Source organism: Macrotis lagotis, chromosome 6, assembly GCF_037893015.1.
Source record: "Macrotis lagotis isolate mMagLag1 chromosome 6, bilby.v1.9.chrom.fasta, whole genome shotgun sequence".
Lineage (NCBI taxonomy): Eukaryota > Metazoa > Chordata > Mammalia > Peramelemorphia > Peramelidae > Macrotis > Macrotis lagotis.
Window position 1 is genome coordinate 113,948,247 of NC_133663.1, and position 12,457 is coordinate 113,960,703.

Consider the following 12,457-nt stretch of genomic DNA (forward strand, 5'->3'; position numbering starts at 1 on the left):
ATGTAGGACTTTTCCCTATTTTTATAATTTCTTATGAACATAGGCCTAGAATTGGAATTCCTGGGTCAAAGTGTATGAACAGTTTTATTGATCTTTGGTCATAGTTCCATATGCTCTCCAGAAAGGTTGGGTCCATTGACAACTTCACCAGCAATGTGTCAATGTCCCAATCTTTCCACAACCTCTCCAACATTGATAATTTTTCTTTGTTCTCATCTTGGCCAATCTGACAGGTGTGAGCTGATACTTCATTGCTGTTATAATTTGTGTTTCTTGAATTAATAATGATTTCAAACTTTTTTTATATGATTTTATTTAGTTTTAATTTCTTCATCTGAAGATCCTTTGGTCATTTATCGATTAGCGAATGACTTATGACCTTAAAAATTTGATGCAATTCTTTATATATTTTAGAAATGAGACCTTTATCAGAAATCCTAGCTGTAAAGATTGTTTACCAGCTTTCTGCTTTCCTTCTAATTTTGGCAGCACTGATTTTATTAGTGCAAAAATGTTTTAATTTAATATAGTCAAAATCATTCATTTTGCAGTTTATAATGTGCTCTAATTCTTGTTTGGTCAAAATTTATACCCTTCCACAGATCTGATAGAGTTTTTCCTTGGTCTATTAATATATCAATGGTGTCTCACTCTTTATATCTAAGTTCTATACCCATTTTGACCTTATTTTGGATTAGAGTGTGAGATGTGGATCCATGCTTAGTTTTGCCATACTATTTTCCAGTTTTCCCAACAATTTTTGTCAAATAGTGAGTTCTTATCCCAGAAGTTGATATCTTTGGGTTTGTAAAAATAGTATATTACTATATTCATTTACTGTGGTTTCTTTTGAACCTATCAAATCTACTGATCCATTTCTGCATATTTGAACCAGTACCAGGCAATTTGATAACTTGTTTTATAGTATACATTTAGATCTAGCAGAACTAGGCCACCTTTCTTTAAATTTTTTTTCATCAATTCCCTTGCTTCTTGCTCTTTTGTTGCTCCAGCTGAATTTTGTTTCTCTTTTTTTTTCTAGTTCAATAAAGTAGTTATTTGATAGTTTGATCGGTATGGCACTGAATGTTGTTTTCTTGTACTACTGTGTTGCTCTCATATTAGGTATTACTCTTCTGGGCTCAAGGATATAAAGTCTTTCAGGAAAAAAATCATGAATAGAAATATTATTTACAAAAATTACTTATCATGTTATGTTATCAAAGTGTTATATGACACTAGGTCTTCCAAGGAAAAGAAAAATTGAAAACTAAAGTAAAATATTTTCATTTTGTTATTTTCTATCTGTCTTAACAATATGAATTTATACTTATAATTAATATCTTCCATCCCCAAAATAACCTTTCATCATTGCTTGATGATGACAAAATTATATATGAACATAGTACTGATATAGACTAATTGAAGGCACTATTCTTATGTAAAGAGAACAAATAATGGTTGACCTTGCTAGTCAGAATGTCTTTCTAGGTTTAATGTGTTGACTAAATAGTTACTGCTTTCTAGATGATTTGAAAATGTAAAGTTTCTATCTCCTCTAAGTATTCGCTCAATAATTTTTCTTTGACTTGAAATAAGTCTTCATAAATATTTTCCTCTGTATGTAATTTTCTTGTTTCATACAGTACCATAGTGATGAGTATGGAGTGTGTGTGTGTGTGTGTGTGTGTGTGTGTGTGTGTGTGTGTGTGTGTGTGTAAGCTCCAGTTATCCGACTTTTTAGCATTTTGAAGAAAGAGATTATGTCTGATATCTTATTTCTCCACCATGTCACAACTGTCTCTTAAATGTGCAAGTTCACTTCACCACTCACCTTCTCCCAAAGGAGTTAATTTAACTATGTAGTCTCCTTAATCTGACTAATTCCTTCCTTCCACAATCTCCATTAAGAAAGATGATAAAGTCTCTTCCGGTCCACCCCTTTTGGGGTCTGAAATCTCCATTCATCTTTGGACCACTGGGCTAAAGCATGGGCTTTTTTTTTTTTTTTTTGGATTGCCTGAAATTCCCAAGTATCAAGATGTCAGTGACATTGCATACAGATGTAGGTGATATTAAAACAGAAGTCTTTTGTGAGCGAACACCCAAGTCATGTGAAAATTTCTTGGCTCTTTGTGCTAGTAAATTACTACAATGGTTGTATATTTCACAGAAATATCAAGGGCTTCATGGTACAAACTGGAGATCCAACAGGTTCTGGGAAAGGAGGCAACAGTATCTGGGGTCGGAAATTTCAAGATGAATATAGTGAATATCTTAAGCACAGTGTTCGAGGAGTTGTATGCATGGCTAATAATGGTCCAAACACCAATGGATCACAATTCTTTATTACATATGCCAAGCAGCCTCATTTGGACATGAAGTACACAGTGTTTGGAAAGGTAATAGATGGCCTAGAGACTTTGGATGAACTTGAGAAGCTACAAGTAAATGAAAAGAATTTTTGACCTCTTAATGATGTACACATTAAGGATATTACGATTCATGCCAACCCATTCACTCCGTAACTTGTAATGTGTTGGACAAAACGTTGTCAAGCTCAACATAGGAAATACCTTGCTCTTGTTCACTATCTTCATTATACCATAGACTAAATCTTTCTTCTTATTTCTCAGGAAGAATTTAAGATGATAGTGCCCAAGAAGGGGGAGAATGGGCCTTTCAAATCAACTGTGCAAAGCCTGTCTGAACCAGAACAGTATAAAACACCACGATCCTATGTTTTTTACTTAATGAGAACCCACACATATATTAATGTCTTCCTTCATAAAAGTATGTAAAAGAAAAAGGCTACTTTTCAGAAATGATATAATAGAAACCAATATCTTCATATTCATAATACAGTATGTTATTAATTTTTTTACTTTTAAACAAAATTAGACAAATGTATATAACTTGAAAAAAAGAAAGATGATAAAGATGGCTATAATTCCATTCCTCTTAGAGCTTCAATTCAAATATTTCATACTTTTTCCAAGGTATTTCCTCATGATTTTTTTTGGCAATTGTTTGAGGTATTTCTAATTTCTTTTCTAATATAGATCAAATTTTCTCTAAAAATTAAAAACAAGCTAATAAATAACTTGTAACCCTGAAAAAATTAATTAAACTACTTGATCATTTTGCAAGTAATTGCTATTTGTTTAATTTTCATATGTTTCTGTGGTTTATAGAGTTTGTTTGCAAACTGGTTAAACTATTCACCTTTCAATTTTGTTTATTTACAGGGATGACATTTTTGTTGAAGATCTTCTTTTGATTCTTAGGTTCATGTTTGTAGTAAATTTTATTTGGAATATAATATTGCACTGTCTTCTGTGACTTATGATTAATGCACAATAATCATTTGTTATTTGAATTATCTTTCTTCACAAAAAGGAAGTATTTCTGTTGACTTTGATGCCATCCACAGATCTATTAAGGAAAAAATTAAACCATTTTTTCCACTTATGAAGTGTATTCTCTCAAAAAATAGTTTATATTTGGTTAGATTCTACAGAATAGGTGGCAATGCCTTAACCATAAATGGTAAGAATAGGTGTGCAGGGAATAGAAGTTAGGAGAACAGCAGTTTGAACCCAGCCTCAGACATAGCATTTATTAGCTATGTGACCTTGGGCATGACACTTAATCCTGATAGCCTCATAAACAGGACTATCTCCAGTTGTCCTGAATCCTATATAGTCATTGGATACAGGTGGCTCTGGAGGAGGAAGTGAGGCTTAGCACATCACCCAATCAAATCCAATTCATGTACTTGTTACACCACCACCCTCCTCATGTAATGGTTTTATTCAATAATGAAGGACAAAACATTATATCATCATATCATCAATTTTCAGGGACACCTAGATGATGCAGTGGAATGAGCACTGGCCTTGGAGTCAGGAGGACAGGAGTTCAAATCTGACCTCACACAACTGACAATAACTAGCTGTATGAACTTAGGCAAGTCACTTAAATCTGATTTGCCATTTCAAAGTATCCTGATTCATTCTGGCTTGTAGTCCCAGATAACTCTGGAAGAGAAAATGTTAAAGGTGACTTAGCACAGTACCCCCTTACTCAAATCCAATTCATGTACTTGTCTTGGCCTCACCTCCCTGATGTTGTAGTCTTCTTTGAGAACAAAAGTAAACATTATATCATTAATTTATATTCAAAAGATTTTTTTACATTATTTCTAGCATTGACGTGTTTGTGATTTGACTTCTCAGATTCATCTGAAAGACCTCATTGTTCTTCAATTTTCTTCTGCACACCTTTTCTTCAAGGTAAAAATAACTTTATCAGTATAGCATTCATATGTGCTCCTAATGTTGTCTTTCTTGTATTCATGTTTTATTCAGAAATATATTCTCCTATTCAGAACTTTCATTTCACAACTGTCATTTTTCCTCACAGAGCTTCTACTTTAAAAAAAGCAAAAAATAATAGTTTCTAGCATTTATTCAATTTTCCATGTTCTGTTGTGGGTTTTGTTGCATAGAGTTCTTCTTATATATTAACAATGCAATTCTAATTTCTTCCTGTTAACAGTGAATTTCTATTTTTTAACTATTCTAAAGTTCTTCAATGTTATTTCATGGTCTTTTGGAGTCTAAAGGATTCTCTTTTTGGTAACAAAATTTTTATTATTTCATATTTTTTAAATCTAATTTTTTGAACTTTTTTTCTTTCTAAATGTCTAAATCCACAATTTTCCTATCCTTCCACTCAACCCAGATGGCTCCAGAGGAGAAAATGAGACTGGTGACTTAGCACAGAAGGAAAGAAATATGATATTAGTTGTACATGTGAAATCTTTTAAAACATTTCTATATAAGTAAAATATACCAAAAAAGCTTAAAACAAGAAAAGTGTGAAATTATGTTATAATTTTCATTTAGAGTTTATCAGATCTTTCTCTAGAGATAAAGAGCTTTCTCTTCTTCATGTATGCTTTGGAATTATCATGGATCATTATATTGATCAGAGTAGCCAGGTCCTTAACAGCTAATCATCACTGCAATACTCATTGCTAATAATGAGCACAGTGTTGTTCTGATTCTTCTCACTACATTTTACATCAACTCATGTAGGTTTATTTATGTTACTATTTCTGTTTTGTTGTTTTTACTGAAAATGCCCTCTTTGACATTTCTTATATCACAATAGTGCTCTGTCACATCTACATGGTGCAGGTTGAACCCAAGATGACAGAGAGAAGCCAGCAAGTTGTTGGAGTACTCATCAGTTTCCCTCAGAAGAAAAAAATGATAAATGAAGACTCTAAAAGAATTATTGAGTGATAAAATCCACAAAAAGAAAGGGTGAAAATAGGGCAGCTAGGTGGCACAGTGAATAGAGCACCAGCCCTGAAGTCACGAGTTGAAATCCAGCCTCAAACACTTAATAATTACCTAGCTGTGTGGCCCTGGGCAAGCCACTTATCCCCATTGCCTTGCAAAAAAAAAAAAAAAACTAAACTAAAAAAAAGAGATAGGGTGAAATAATTTTTTAACCCAGGAGAAATTGGAGAATTTTTAAAAAGTCTATCTTCCTTAGGTAAAAGGGAAAGGGGCCCAACATGGCAGTGTCTGAGCAAACCAACCAGCAGGAAGCTCTTAGTAACAGTACAGACCAGTTAGGTAACTGTATTAGACTGACTATGGAATATATTATCCCCATCCAGAGGGAAAAACCAAAGCAAAACACCCACACATATAAAACAGCCTTTCAGACTCAAATGAACACTTTATAAAAATTATCTTATATATATATATATATATATATATATATATATATATATCTTTTCTTTCATCTTAATTCCTCATACAAAAAATTCATAATATATACACACATGTTTATCAAAATGTGTATGTACAATGCTAATCTGACCACTGCTGATGGGAGAAGGGTGGTAAAGGAGGGTGCAAGAAATCTTGGCTCAGAGGACCAGTGGTTCAGCAATGCAGCAGTGAGATCACCAACTCCAATTTAGTAAGCAAATTGTCAACTGTGAACAAAAGGGCATAACAGATGTAACTAAAACTATTCTATCACAAAACAGTGGGCAAGCAGGGAGTACCAAAAACCCCAGAACAGAAAGTCAATGACCAGGCTTCTGGATCACATACAAGCAGCTTGGGTTTGTACTCTGTCATAGATGCTGAGTTCAAATTTCAAAAAATGGATGAAAAAATAGAAGAGTGCCCTGATCATAAAAAAACCACTGTGGCAAAAAGGAAGATCCAATTACAAATCCAAAAGAGGTCAACAATGTAAAAATATCTGCATGTGAAGCCTCAAAGAAGAATATGAAATGCTCTTCTTCAAAGAACTCAAAAAGGATTTTAAAAATTAAATAAGAGTGGTAAAAATTAATTGGAAATAAATCAGAGTCATTGATGTCTAGGGCAGAGTCAAGGTGTCAAAATAAAATTAGCAAACTCCCTGAATTTTTCCCAACATAATATTAAATGAAACCTCTACATAGAACTTAAAGCTATAAATCATACCAAAAAAGTTATCAACTCAAGATATTGTGGAGGATTTTCAGTAGAGGTCTTTCTCTTCTTGGGTAAAAGGGGAATATAGCGTAAGCACTTAGAAGAAATAGCATAGCACAAATACCAATTTAACAAGGCAACTTGACAGCAGATCAGCAGGGAAGGTCCTAACACCGACAAAGTCTGAGCACTGGGAACACTAGAATAACAGACAAGACTGGGTTGGAAACAAACTGTGTAGGCAAAGCATTGACATAAAGAAAGTTACAAATCTCTACACAGGCAAAACATGGTCTTCAAAGTCAGCACCTTGGCAAATGATCAGGCATCTCCCAACCCCAGCTTGGGACAATCTCCCTGTACTCTAGGACCCAACTCAATCATCAAAATGAACAAAAAAGAGAGAACTGACCATACAGCTAGAAATAATAAAAATGCCACCTCGGAAGAAGAAAGCAACAACAAAATGACTACATGTAAATCTCAGAGTTTATGAATTGGCCCCAAATCCAAAATATTTTGGAAGAGTGAAAAAAGAATTTTAAAAATAATAAAAGAGGGGTAGCTAGGTGGAGCAATGGATAGAACAGCAGCCCTGGAGTCAGGAGTACCTGGGTTCAAATTGGGCCTCAGACACATAATAATTACCTAGCTGTGTGGCCTTGGGTAAGCCACTTAACCCCATTTGCCTTACAAAATCTTTAAAAAAAAGAAGAAAAGAGAGAAAGAAGAAAAATGGAAAAGGAAGAGACTGAAGAAATCAATGCCTTTAAAAGTAAAAATGATCAACTGGAAAAAGAATGTAACTCATTAAAAAATAAAATCAACTAGCTGGAAAAGGAATAAGAATTATCAAAATGAAAAAGTAACTAATTGAAAAAGGAAAGACAAAAGATAATTGATGAAGATAAAATTTTAAAAATTGAAATTGGACAAATGGAAACTAATGATTCTATGAGACACCAAGATTTCATCAAACAAAACCAAAAGGCTGAAAAAATAAAAGAAAATGTAAAATAACTTTAGGGAAAGCAAACAACTTGAAAAGAGATCCAGGAAAGATAATTTACAATTTTTGTCTTCCCAACGTTATCAATCAAAAAGATCCTAGAAAATATCTTTCCAGCTTATATTGGGAAAAAAAGAAGACAAGAAGACAAAATAATCTTTGAAAGAATTCACAGATAACACACAGAAAGAAGTTTACAGAATTAAAAACAATAAAGAATATTGTAGCCAAATTCTAGAATTTTCTAAAGGAGAAACCAAGAAGCCATTAGCTAGAAAAACAATAAGAATTATTCAGGACTTTGCAACTTCAACACCAAAGTATCAGAAGTTCTAGAAGATGGTAATACAGAACTCAAAGGTCCTTGGATTACAAACAAGAATTGACTACCCTACAAAATTCAGTATATTCTTTTAGGGGAAAAAATGGCTTTCAATGAAATAGAGGTCTTCCAAAATTTACTGATAAAAAAGGCAGAAATGACCAGAAATTTCAATCTTCAATAATAAGATTCAAGAGATACAAGAAAAGGTAAACAAAAAAGGGGGAAAATGCTAGTCAAAAATAATAAACTGGATACATCCCTAAAAGGGAAGATTATGCTTCTAACTCTTGAGTATTGTATTTCTCTTAGTATAGTTAACTTTAGTCAATGTTTTAGTTAATAAAGGGTGAATATAGGCAGAGGATAGGGGTATAAATTAATTATGAAGAAATGTTGATTCTGTGGATTGTATCTAATGGAACAGAGGAAGGAAGAGTAGTTAGAGAGTCTGTACATATATGAATCATGAAGTGCTCTTACTATACTACATCGTTTAGTTAAGAAGAGCTGTAGTACAATAGAGACAGAAGGAGAGAGTGTACTTAAAAGAACTAGAACTCCTACTCTCAACAAATAAGGCCAAAAGAAGGAATAAAATATATTCCCAATGGACTTTAAAAATCTATCCTACTCAACAGGAAAGTGAGGGGAGGGGAGTAGGAGAAGAGAAAGAAAGGGGAAGAAGGGACTGATGAAAGGAAGAGAGAAAGTAAAAGTAAATGTAAGTTAAAAATAAAATTGAAAGAAAATATTACGGGGAACATGGAAACTCTGGTAAGTAGGTATAATGGTGAAAAAACAAGGAAAAATATAAAAAGGGGAAGATAGCATGGAAGGAAATAAAGAGTTAATAATCTTCTTAACTGTACATATAAATTGCCTGAAGATAAAAGAGAAGCAAAAAGCAGAATGGATTAAAAAATCCATTAAAAGAATCCTACAATATGTTGTTTACAAGAAACACATTTGAAGCAGAAAGATGCACACAGAGAAAAGGTAAAAGATGGATCAAAATATATTATGCTTCAGCAAAAGTAAGTCAAATCATGGGTAGTAAAAATAGACCTCATTAAAATTGATAGGAAGGTAAGTCCATCTTCTAAAAAGGAACTTTAGGCAATGAAGCAATATCATCATCATTATTATTATTAAACATATATGCACCAAGTGATATGGCATTCAGATCCTTGAAAGAGAAGCTAACTAAATTGTATGAAAACATAGAAAGCAAAACTATAACAGTGGGGGATCCCAACCTACCTCTCTTTTCTTTCTCAGAATTAGAGAGATCTAACCACAAAATATACTTTAAGGAAGTTAAGAAGGGGGTGGCTAGGTGGCATAATGGATAAAGCACCCGCCCTGGAGTCAGGAGTACCTGGGTTCAAATCCGGTCTCAGACACTTAATAATTACCTAGCTGTGTGGCCTTGGGCAAGCCACTTAACCCCATTTGTCTTGCAAAAACCTAAAAAAAAAGTTAAGAAGGTAAATAGAATTTTAGAAAACTTAGAAATGATAGACCTCTGGAGAAAATTGAAGGGGGATAGAAAGGATTATACTTTATTCTCTTTAGTACATGGCTCCGATACTAAAATTGACCAAGTATTAGCACAATAAAAAAACATCAACCTCATAATCAAATGCAGAAAGGCAAAAATCTTAAATGCATGCTTTTTAGATGATGAGGCAATAAAAGTTACATGAAATAAAAAGACATGGAAAGATAAACCAAAAATTAAATGGAACCTAATACCTAATTTTAAAGAATGAGCAGATCAAATAGTAAACCATAGAAATAATATTCATCAAAGATAATGAAAACAGTGGTACATTATATTAAAATTTATAGGATACAGCCAAAGCAATTTTTAGGGCAAGTTTTATATCTCTAAATGTTTACATGAATAAAATGAGAGAGATCAATGAGTTGGGAATGCAACTAAAAATCTAGAAAAAAAGAACAAATCAAAGATCATCAATTTAATACCAAATTAGAAATTGTGAAAATCAAAGAAGTTAATAAAATTAAAAGTAAGAAAGCCATTAAATTAATTAATAAAACTAATAATTGTTTTTATGAAAAAATAAAACAGATAAAATTTTAGTTAATGTGATTTGAAAAAGAAAAAAGATAACCAAGCTACCAGTATAAAATGAAAAGGTTGAACTCATCAGAAATGAGGAAGAAATTGAAATCATTATTCAGAGCTATTTTGCCCAAATGTATTCCAATAAATTTGTCAAGTTAAGTGATATGAATAAATACTTACAAAGGAATAAGATACTCAGATCAAGGAAATAAACTACGTAAATAAACCCATTTCAGAAAAAGAAATTGAAGAAACCAGCAATAAACATCCTAAGAAAAAATCTCCAGGCCCAATTCGATTTATAAATGAATTCCACCAAACATTTAAGGAACAATTAATTCCAATTTTACATCAATTTTTTTTGCATTTTATTTTAATTTTTTAAATTATATAAATTCAATTACATATAATGTTAGCTTCACCCAATCTTTTTTGGCAAGGTTTTGAATTTTACAATATTTTCTGCCTCCCCACTCCCTCGACCAGAAGGCACTCTGACATAGTCTTTACATTTGGTTCCATGATATGCATAGATTCAAAAAGAATGTTGCATAAACTATTTTAAAAATACTAGAAGTAGTTCTACAAAATTTCTTTTCTAAGAGCCTTATGATGCTTATGCCTAAACCAGGAATAGTCAGAAAAGACAAAGAAAATTATAGACCAATTTCCTAATGAACACTGATGCAAAAATTTTAAAAATAATTTTTGCAAAGAGATTACAAAAGATATTACTAAAAAAAACTACAACAGGACCCCTGACAGGATTTTAAAAAGGTAGGCAAGGATGGTTAAATTTTAGGAAAACAAAACAAAATTGACAATTTTTGTAACAAAACTAACAGAAATCATATGATTACCTACATAGATGCCAATAAAACATTTGACAAAGTACCCATTCCTATTAGAAACATTAGGGGAATAGAGATAATTGGAGTTTTCATTAAAAGAATATGCAGGGGCGGCTAGGTGGAGCGGTGGATAAAGCACCGGCCCTGGAGTCAGGACTACCTGAGTTCAAATCCGGTCTCAGACACTAAATAATTACATAGATGTGTGGCCTTGGGCAAGCCACTTAACCCCATTTGCCTTGCAAAAAACCCTAAAAACCAAAAAAGAATATGCAGTATTTAACTAAACCATCAAAAATCATCTGCAATAAGGATAAATTTGAATGTTTTCAATAAGATCAGGTGTAAAACAAGGATTCCAATTATCACCAATATTATTCAATATAGTATTACATATGTTAGCTTTAGCAATAAGAAAAGAAAAAGATATTGAAGAAATAAATATTAGCAAGGAATAAGCAAATCTTTCACTTTTCAGATGATATGATATGATAGGGAACCCAAGAAAGTCATTTAAAAATTACATGAACAATTAACAAATTCAGCAAAGTAGCAGGATATAAAATAATCAACAGTATTTCTATTTATGAACTTTTAAGGGAAACAGACAAAAAAGAGAAATTCCATTTAAAGTAACTGTAGACAATATAAATGGAGAGAATTTTGGGAGAATCTCTCTCTCCCAAACAAGCCCAGAAACTATATGAACATAATTAAAAAATACTTTTCATACAAATAAAGTCAGATAAAAACAATTGAAAAGAGTTCAATTACTCATTGTTTGACTGAGTTAATATAATCAAAATGAAAATTATAAGAATGTTAAATTTACTTATTCAATGACATAACAATCAAACTAACAAAAATTATTTTATGGAGTTAGAAAATAATACCAAATATATTCATCTGGAATAAGAAAAGATCAAGATTATAAGGTCATTTATCTTATCCCTCCTCACCAAAGATTTTCTTCTGAATACCATTTCCATCAAACTACTCCCCTTCTATCAGTCACTTTCCCTTTTATTCCCCTTTTCCTTTTTTCCTTCCATCTCCATTCCTTTTCACTCATAATACTTTTCTAGAAAGTATTAAAGACTAAACTGAATCTTTGAGACAAATCAAATCTTTTTAGAGTAAAATTCAAGCAATTCTCACCTCCTCCTTCTTTCCTTCTACTGTCATAGATACTTTGCACTTTTTCATGTACTGTAATTTACATTATGCCTTCCTCTTCCATCCATCTAATTCCAATCCTCAATGATTTTTCCAGCAAAATAAACATATATCCATATATTTAGTCTAAGTATACTCCTTCTAATAGAGTTACCATTTTCTTTTTTTATTTCTTTTTTGTGGGGAGGGGGATTTGTGAGGCAATGGGGCTAAATGACTTGCCCAAGATCACACAGCTAGGTAATTACTAAGTGTCTGAGAGTGGATTTGAATTCAGGTCCTCCTGACTCCTGGACCACTGCTTTATCCACTGAGCCATTTAGCTGCCACTAGAAGTACCATTTTCAAAAGTTATGAGAATTTCTGAATAAACTGGATGTAGTCAGTTTAATTTTATTGAATAGTAGTCTTTTTCTTTTCTCTGTTTACCATGTCATGTCTCTTGAGTCTCTTGTTTGAAGATCAAATTTTCTGGTCAGTTATGGATTTTTC

At 32.4% G+C, this 12,457-nt stretch overlaps 1 pseudogene; it reads left to right on the forward strand.

The window, feature by feature from the left end:
• The first annotated feature begins 2,004 nt into the window (after nt 1–2,004).
• LOC141491795 (peptidyl-prolyl cis-trans isomerase-like 3 pseudogene) lies at nt 2,005–2,528 on the forward strand (annotated as a pseudogene).
• The last annotated feature ends 9,929 nt before the right edge of the window (nt 2,529–12,457 follow it).